Source organism: Solanum verrucosum, unplaced genomic scaffold, assembly GCF_900185275.1.
Source record: "Solanum verrucosum unplaced genomic scaffold, falcon-dt-bn FXZP01000194.1, whole genome shotgun sequence".
Lineage (NCBI taxonomy): Eukaryota > Viridiplantae > Streptophyta > Magnoliopsida > Solanales > Solanaceae > Solanum > Solanum verrucosum.
Window position 1 is genome coordinate 2,426,844 of NW_026020416.1, and position 10,204 is coordinate 2,437,047.

A 10,204-nucleotide genomic window follows, 5' to 3' on the forward strand; every position below is an offset into this window, starting at 1 on the left:
ATTTTTGCATGTTTTGGGAGTAGTATTTAGCACGGAGTTGGATAAGGATTTAGATAACTCAAACTGCATAAAGTGTGCAGCCAACATAGGGCAGGATCATGTCGTTGATTTGGGTGACTCCTCACACAACTCCCATAAGGGATTAGATATGGACCCATAAGTTTAGTATCATCCTATACCTTGACAAATTATTCAATGAATCTGGCAATATGGACAATACGTTGTATCATCACGAGGCTCATAGTGATGGTTGTCGGTTAGAAAAACTCTCAAAAAAGTAAAGTATACTATTTTAGCCTTTGATATATCGCATTGTATTATTTGTAAAGCTTTACTTGTTTTCATTACATCTATCTGTTTTACTTTTATATGAGTTAGTTTCAGTTCCTTTCAGCTTACGTAGTTAGTCAGCTTGTTGTTTTATTCCGCCACTTTTACATACTGTACATTCCATGTACTGACTTCATTCGATGATGCATTGTTTTATGATGCAAATACAAGTGTTCAAGATCGGCGACATGCACTTCGTTAAGATCTCCATCTATTAGCATTGTTGATGAGACCTCTTTGCTTTTGGAGGGCTCTATTTATTTACGTCTTTTGGTGTTAGTAGACAACTAGTTCATTGTTTAGTTAGTCGTAGGTATTGTCCCGTCACCTATCTTAGTTTAATAGATGTGTCATGGATAAAGTTAGTGAGTCAGTTCAATCTTATTATTATGTTGTTTTAAACTTTACTTCTGCTTATATTCAGAGTTATTTTTTAGACTTTTTCATAAAGTACGATTGAGATGTTTAAAGATTGTTGAAATGATTTTGAACATATCTCTTTAAAGCTTCTACATAATTGTGTAGTCCTTCACTTAATAGTCAGCCAGGCCAAGGGTTCGCTTGGGACCATAAAGGTTTTTTGAGTGCCAAACATGCGTAGGGTATAAGCTCGGGGTGTGACAAACTTGGTATCTAAGCCCACAGTTCAAGTGTTCTGGGATGTCGAGTCGTGTCTAGTAGACTATTTATTATGGGTGTGAAACGCGCTACATCTATAATAGAGAGGCAACATAACATTAAGAAATATCACCCTTCTTTTACACTCTATTTCATGCGATAGAGTTTAACTCTATAAAAGTTTTTTTCTAAATCGTGTATTTGCATATGTCAGATCATGCCTCCAAAGCGTACCATTAGCCAGATAAACGTTGCAAGTACTAATGTCCCCACCTGAAGTAATGCAGTAACCTGCCTCCACCAACTAGGATGCATACCCGGAATGGAACACGCTCAATAGATCGGGGGGAAAGTATTGGGACTCAAGGAGTGTTTGTTAGGACTGTAAGGTTCCAGGGACACTTGCTCCTCATCCTCCCCTCACTTCGGAGGAAGATTTTGGGGAGCTATTAAAATGCTCACTCGGTTGGTTGCTGTTCAATTATGTTGTCAGGTCACTACAGTCACTAACTCGAGTTCTCAAAAGTCGCCAGCTATGGCGAGAGGAATTTCCTCATAATGAACCCACCAATGTTCACAAGACCCAAGGTAGAAGAGGATCCCAGAACTTTATTGATGAGATGTGGAATATTTTGAAAGCGATGCCTGCTACTGAGATTGAGGGAATTGAACTTGCTACTTATCAACTCAAGGTGGAGCAAACATTTGGTATGATCAGAGGGAGGAAGGTCATGGTGAGGATGTTGATCCGACTATTTATGACGAGTTTGAGGAGGAATTCCTAAACCATTTCTTTCCACAAGATCTAAGAGAGTTGAAGGTTGAAGAGTTCATGAATTTGAATCAAGGTGTAATGAGTGTGAAAGAGTATTGTCTCAAGTTCATTCAATTATCCCGCTATGCTCCGGAGATGGTCCCGAACATGAAATCTAGGTTGAGAAAGTTTGTATCTTGATTGGGTAAACATATGAAGAAGTAACACGAGGCTACACTATTGATTTATCATATGGACATCTCCATACTTATGGTATATGATCAACATATTAATAAAGATAAGTAGAAGGATAAGGAAGAGCACCAGATAAAGAAAGAGAAGTAGCCACGTTATAAGCCCACTCATTAGAGGAGTGGAAATGGTAATAAGTATTTCTTCCAGATGGGTTCATCAGGGCATGCACTATCATTAGCAAGTGCACCTACACCGAGGAACGAGGACGACTTGAGGTTTCAGATTAGTCAGAATTTCAAGGGGAAAAATTCTCAATCGCAAGGTAGTGTGGAGCAAGGATCTACTCAGAACCCACATTATGGAAAGTATAGTGAGACCCATCTAGGGGAGTATCATGACAACATAAGTGGATGTTACAAGTGTGGAAAATTTGGTCACTTTTTGAGAGATTGCATGATGTAGAAGCAAGGTAATGGGAGCACTAGGGACGACTCTTCATCAACAGCTGAAAGAGGTTTAAACCATTTATATACCAGGATCAGGAAGACTCTCCAGATGTTGTAGTACGCTAAAAATATTCTCCTTAGATGTTTTTTTCATTACTTAACCCAAGTACTAGTTTATCATCCTTACATTCCATGAAATTTATCTCGAGTAACTTCGAGATCCTTTCAGTGTTTCTACTCATGTTGGTAAGTCCATTCTTGCCAAAAGTGTCTATAGAAATTTCACTATTTCAATCCATCATAAATATACCACATCTGACTTAGTTGAGTTGGATATGGTGGATTTCAATATCATTCTAGGCATGGACTAGTTGTATGTTTGTTATGCCTCAATTGATTATAGAATCTGAGTCATAAAGTTTCAGCTCCCAGGTGAACCAATCTTATAGTACCTAAGGGTCATTTCATTTCATACCTCAAGGATAGAGTTTCCAAGGGGTGTATCTATCACTCAGTTAGAGTTAAAGGCTCTAGCGTTGAGACACCACCTCTTTAGTCAGTTCTAGTAGTGAATGAGTTTCCACAGGTTTTTCCCAACGATCTTCCTAGAGTTCCTCCTGATACTCAACCCATCTCTATTTCACCATATAGAATGACTCTGACTGAGTTGACAATGAGTTAAAAGAGTAGTTGAAATATCTCATTGATAAGGGTTTCATTAGAACAAGTGTCTCACCTTAGGGCTCTCCAGTCTTTTTCGCGTGAAAGAAAGATGGTTCCCTTAGGATGTGTATCAATTATCGTCAGTTGAAAAAGGTCACCGTAAAGAATAAGTATCCCCTTCCTAGAATTGATGACTTGTTCGACCAACTTCAGGGTGCCACTTGTTTCTCTAAGATAGACCTTAGACCCGATTAGCATCAGTTGAAAGTGAGAGAAAGTGACATTCTAAGGACAGCCTTCAGGACCCATTATGGTCACTTTGAGTTCCTTGTGATGTCCTTTTGTTTGCCTAATGATCCTACATAATTTTTGGATCTCATAAACAAAGTGTTTAAACAATACTAGGAAATATTTTTTGTGTTCACCGACAACATTCTGATATACTCCAGGAGTGATGAGGACCATGCCAACTTTCTTAGAATAGTTCTCCAAACTCCCATTGCCATGAGTTATACACCAAGTTTTTAAAGTGTGAGTTTTGGGTATAGTCAATGGCATTCCTAGGCCAGATTTTTTCCAATAAAGGTGTTCAGGTTGACTCATAGAAAATAGAGGTAGTGAAGAAATGGCCTAGAACCACCTCCTCAATAGATAGATGGATTTTCATGGGTTTGGTTGGTTACTATGATCTATAATCCCTTAAATTGGCATTCTTAATTGTGTGTGGGATTCTCTCTAGTGTGAGTGACATTGCATTCTTCATGTGAATTGTGATGTCTTGATTTAAATTGAGTTGCATAAATGTAACATATTCATGTGAATATTTAGTCAAACGGAGAAGGTTGATATCATTGACTTGAGATGCTATGAGATTGTGCTTGAATGAAAGATTGTGCTAGAATTTCATGCTATACGTATTTTGTTTGAAAAAGAAGAAAAACTTTTACCTAACAAATAATGGTGGAACCAATAGTGAGTTGTGCTTGTATAAAGTCTTTTCATTTTGAATCTTTTATTTTTAATTTTTTTGACTCAAGTATGTAATTATCCAAATCCTATCTTGGGTGTAGCTGAGCTTTCATTCTATTCTTAGTGAGTGTTTTGCTTGAGGACAAACAATAGTTCAAGTTTTAGGGTTCGATGAGTTGATATTTTACTAATTTATTAGACTTAAATTCATGAATTATTGTAATATTTTAATGCTAATTGAAGAGGTTTTAGGCCCTAGTTCTCTTGGATGCATAATTTATTTGGAAAATGCAAGTTTGGTGGATTTGAAGCTGAAAGTTACCGAAGCACACTTGTGACAGAACTGGCGTCCCACAGGAATGAATAGTTGCCTAGTCAGCTAAACGCCAACTTGAATGGAGCAAAGCTACCTCAGTATCAACGCTGCAATTGGTGCAGCACAATGATTGATCGGCGATTTGCTAGTCCTAGCACAGATGATATTGTGAGAACTAAAAGTCGAAGTGAGGAGGCGAGTGACGCTCCATAATTTCTGATCGGCATTTTGTCAGTCCTGTGCAAGTCTTAAGTTATAAACTGAAGGGAAGAAATGTAATTATGGAAAATAGTGCTTTTTTTTTAAACGTTGCAAGGATAGAATAGAGATTTGTGAAATTAAGTACCATTATCATCTTCCCAATTAGGGATAGAGAGAAAAGACCTCTTTTTATGTGGAAAATACTGATAGATTATAGTGAAGAACTTCTTAGGTTGTAGAGGAAGAAACCTCAAATTTATGTCAATCAAAGCTTGGAATTTTGTTTTAGCTAATCAAATTAGCTTGGAATGGAGATTTCTCACATGAGAATTATCTTTATTTCTTCTTTTATGAGCAGATAAACCCTTAACTAGGGGTGTAAGTGTTGGATAAGGGTGTAAAACCCCAAAAGGATATTTAATTAATCGACTCAAATATTGATTGTATGACATAGATCTATTGTTGTCTTGAATTTATAATCTAGAAATTAGTGGTTGCAAATATTAATTGAGCTCTTTGACACGTTTTTGTCTTAGGAAAGAAAAATGGAGTTGAGGAAGATTCAGTAGTGAGGACTTGTTGATATCACTGTATGGTTTTTGGCCATGGATGGGATATCCGAGTAATTCACATTTAATGATATGATTTAGGGATAGTCTATCTACTCAAGCAGTATTTGGTGTTTTATTTGAAAGGGTCTTGGAGTTTGAAAGAATCCAAGAGACATAAGCTTGATAATTCGGGAGAATATCAAAGTGTAGCCTAGACCAAGAGCTATCCATGCATCAATTGCCTATTCGAGTTGAACCCAATCGTTATGGACAAACCCCTAGTCCTTTCCAAACTTGCTAAACTTATATATATATATATATATATATATGTGTGTGTGTGTGTGTGTGTGTGTGTGTATTTGGTTGTTAGGAATTCAATTTGCTAGTTTGTTTTGAACTATGCAATCAATTGAAGAAGAGTTCCATCTGTCAATCCTTCAAGTTCGACCCTGACCTCATAAGTTGTGTAATTATTTTGCATATGGCCACCTATACCTTGAAAATAGGACATAGTTGAGCATTTATCACAAGCCTCCCCATTGTTGGATTTGCCTCTTTCTTGGCAATCTCACTTTCAAACGAACAAGAGATGAGGATGTTAACTTTTTCTTGCAACTGTAGCATCATTTCTCTGATTGTGGCATCTTGGATATCTTTGGCTCGAATGGCGTGCAAATACCCAAGATTTTTTCCACATTAAGCACACCACTTTCTTATTCGGATTCCAACTATATTTCACCACTCTTGACCACTTGAATAAGAGCATCAAATGCCCTAAGCATTGTTCTCAAATCGTTCTTCAAGTTTGCAATTTGAAGATCAAGTTGGGTCACTTTATGGCACCGATTAAGATGGAATGCATCCGTCAATTGAAACAAGTCCTCCCGTAACATCTCACAAAGCTTAAGATATAGGCTTATTCCCACGAGCCAAGTTTGACTCACACTTCCCATTGTGTCTCAATCTTCATTTTGAGATGTCTCCACACAATTTTGGCCAACATAAGGTCCTCCGCAAAATGGACAAGGTCATCAACATAGGATTGCAACCCCCAAGCATGGTTTCATCACAAGGTGCCATAGAAATAAAAATCAAACACTACAAAAATAGAAAACAACAAACACACAAACAAATGTTCACAAGATGGATTGAAACAGGTGAACTATTAATATTAAACTAATTGAATACACCAAATTGTTCCCAGGAACGGCGCCATTTTTTATAACGCTCAACTACACTCCCAAATTAAGAATATAGGCGGCCTTATAAAAAATAATACCCAATGTATAAGGTCAGAGTGGAATCCCACAAGGAACAATGTAGGGGAGATCGAACAAATAAAGAATTACAAGCCACTAATTCAATTCATGCTCATACAATCCATCACTAATAACCAAACATCATCTATATAATCATTGGTGAGTCAAATTTGCATTGGTTTCTCAAGTGCTAACTTGTATCTCTGAATCACAAGTAAGTATATCTTGACTAATTCTCTCAAACATAGAAATTATATCAAATAAACTACTAATATGGAAACACTAGGATTATATTTATCTCTAGCTCAATTAGGCCGGATCTAGACTTTCTCAAACTCAAGTCTTTTTTGCAATTGTGAAATCATGCTAATCAATATTTTCTACACTTAATCATCTTTCTCAAATAAGATAAAGATAAATATCCAAGTCCTTGGGTTGATCAGTCCCTTGGAAGTCAATTAAATCATGAGATAAATTAGAGAATCAAAGACCCATATTATAAACAAGATAATCTTCAATTAATTGCAAAATCACAAAACAAGAATCAAAACCAAAATATTGTTTATCTCTAACATAATGTCTCACTCTGAAAATCAAATACTACAACTATGAATATTCATCACAAGAGTGATCCTTTCTTTGTTGTTGCGCCTCCTGTGAAATAGTAACATCCTCGCTACAACACTTATTGTTATACAGGTGCAAACTCGTCAGTGTGGGTCCAATTTCGCATGAGCGAAATACCTAGCAGTTCACTCATAGCATGAACTTCTCTATTTAGCTCCTTTTTTGGAGTCTTTTCTCTTCAATCTTTCTTTCACACCTTTTAACCTGAAATATTTAAAACACACACATAAGTAGTCTTATTCAACAATTAGAAGGAAAAAATCACAAGAAAAAAGACACAAATAAGTGGTAAATTCACCACTTATCAGTTGTCTCGCAAGAAGCGCTTATTTGAACATCGTGGCACGATGCAAGTACCTCAGTTTCAACCAATGTTTGGTGGAACCTCTTCTTCCCATGGACCTTCAACCCCAACTCATCCACGAATTGAAGCACTGACACCACTCTACACTCATCTTGTGGTTTCATAAGAGTGCAGACCTTAAATATCACTTTATCACTTTCAACTCTAACTTGACCTCTCCTAGCTCCATATTTACTAAAACACATCCCATGGAAAGGAAAGATCAGCCTAAAATTTTAGGCACCTCAATATCCATGTCACAATCCAACACCATAAAATCATATAAGAGAATAAACATATCTACTTTGACCAATATGTTAAATAGGATACCACTCGGCTTCTTAGTAGAGTGATCCGTCATTAACAACCTCATCGGAGTGGGCTTGGAATCATTTAGACCCAATCAAGTAGATACTTTCCCCTAAGTTACACAAGGCTTTATTAAACATGTACACCCTAATGGTACAAGAAATGATAAATGCTCATGGATCATCTCTCTTCAAGGCCAAATTATTGGCCATCACAACACTAAAATGATGTGATACTTTGATTTTTCCCATATGAATCACCCTATTTTTATTCTACATGTCCTTCATAAACTTTGCATACCATTATATTTACAAGAGAGCATCCACCAATGGTATGTTCACAAGCAACTTGCTAAACATCTTGAATTGGTTGTCCTCTTTCTTCTTCATTAATCTTTGATGGTATGAAGGGGGACACTTAGGCACATCGCCCTTAGTGGATTCATCCCCTTTGTTTCCCTCAATATCAACCACCACACTAGGAGGATAATCCTCATTTTCTTCTTCTACACATGCATTATTCTCATCATTAACCATAAATGGTATGGGTGCACTAGGTTTCACCGCATCATCCACTTTATTACTCACTGTCCTTTTAGGCACAATATTGGCATTATCAAGTAACCCACCATTCTAGTGACTATTGCAAAATAATGACCATCATTTTTAGGATTGGGAAGAGTGTCACTAGAAAGCATACCTTTGGCCCTTTAACTCATTAAGCCGAGAGATGGTTCATTTGAGATTCCTAATGTTTGCTTAAAGCTTATTGAGAGCTCGTGGTTTGGGTTAAATTTGATACATCACTTTTGAGTTGCTTAACATATTGTTCATTGAATCAAACCTCTTTAGAACATGATGAAACATCTCTTAAATCTTTGAACTTTCCTAGTCACTCACACTTGCTTGGTTGTGTGCAACTTCAACTTTTTGTGGAGGCACGTACGAGTTTCAACTTCAATAGTTGTACCTCTAATCAATTCTTTCATGATCTCGCTTATGTCAGTACCTGTCATGATCTCTTCATTGGCCATCACGGTTTTTCAAAACTTGATTCTCTTCTTGAAAATGCCAAGGACCTCGATTGGTGCCTTTGTACCCCGGTTGAGAACCCATGTCCTAATTTGCCAAATATCTTATGTCTTCATCAAATGAGGTATAAGTGTCCTCAATCTCATGAGATGGTGCACCATATCATTCGATATCATTCTCATTTTTTCTCCTGGTGCCTAACATGTTCTTGGCCAAGAGATCCACATGTGTCATCGTCTTTGTTTTTTGTTCATCGTGCTCTTTTCTTTTCACTGCATCTCATTTTTCAAACTAGTCGCCACTAAACCTAAAGGATGCTCATTGTTTCTTGTATCCCATGCCCTGTTTTCTTTGTCATATGATCAAGAATGATGGTGGCCAAAGAATATGTTAGGTCCTTGATAGAATCTCCAGCCAAGTTGTTTCTTCCGGATTGGTTACCCTGTTTTGTAGCAAAATTTCATCAGACAACCCATGGTTTAAACACATTGAGACCTTTTTCTTAAATCTAAACCACATTTCATGAATGCCCTCCCCCGATAGTTGCTGATAATTTTTATCTTATCCCATGACTTAAGCATACATGAGGAGGGCAAGAATCTATCAGGAAATGTGATTTTAAACTCAGCCCAAGAGGTGATTGATTCTTGGGATAGCTTGTTAAGCCAAATGGTGGCTTCCCTCTTTAGTGAAAAAGGAAACAACCTTAGCCATACAGATTCTTGGTAGATGATGTTCATCTTAAAAGGTTACCACACCTCGATCATGTTTCAAATATGATGGTTTGCATCCTCAATTGCTTACCCACCAAAAAGAAATGAGCAAACTTAGTGACTTTGTCCACTATCACCCAAATGGAGTCATGTTGTCTGCGAGTACAAGGTAAATCTGTAATGAAGTCCATGTTTATCACTTCCTACTTCCATGTCGGAATGTTAATCTCTTGAGTCATTCCTCCTGGTTTATGATGTTCTACCTTAACTTGTTGACAATTAGGACACTTAGCCACAAAATCTGCGATATCTCTCTTCATGTCGTTCCACCAAAAGACTTCTCGTAGATCACGGTACATCTTAGTTTCACCTGGATGAATGGAATATCTGTAATTATAGGCTTCTTTAAGGATCATCTGCCTCAACTCACCCACATTAGGAACACATAAGCGACCCTGGTAACGAAGCACACCATCTCCCCCTTGGGAGAAAACCTCAACTTTATGCTGATGAATTGCACCTTTCAACTGAAGTAATATAGGATCACTGTCCTGTTTTTCCTTAACCTCTGCTACCAATAAAAATTTTGACCCATTATGAACTATCACACCCCCATCTGATGAATCTGTAAGGCAAACTCCTAAGCGAGCAAGCCGATGAAAATCTTTGGCAAACTCTTTCTTTTCTTCCTCAACATGTGCTACACTACCATAGATATTCTGTTGAGAGCATCAGCTACTATATTGGCCTTAACAGGATGGTAAAGTACATTCATGTCATAGTCTTTAAGGAATTCAAGCCATCTCCTCTGACAAAGATTTAACTATTTCTGGGTGAACACATACTGGAGGCTCTTATGATCTGTGAACATATCAACAT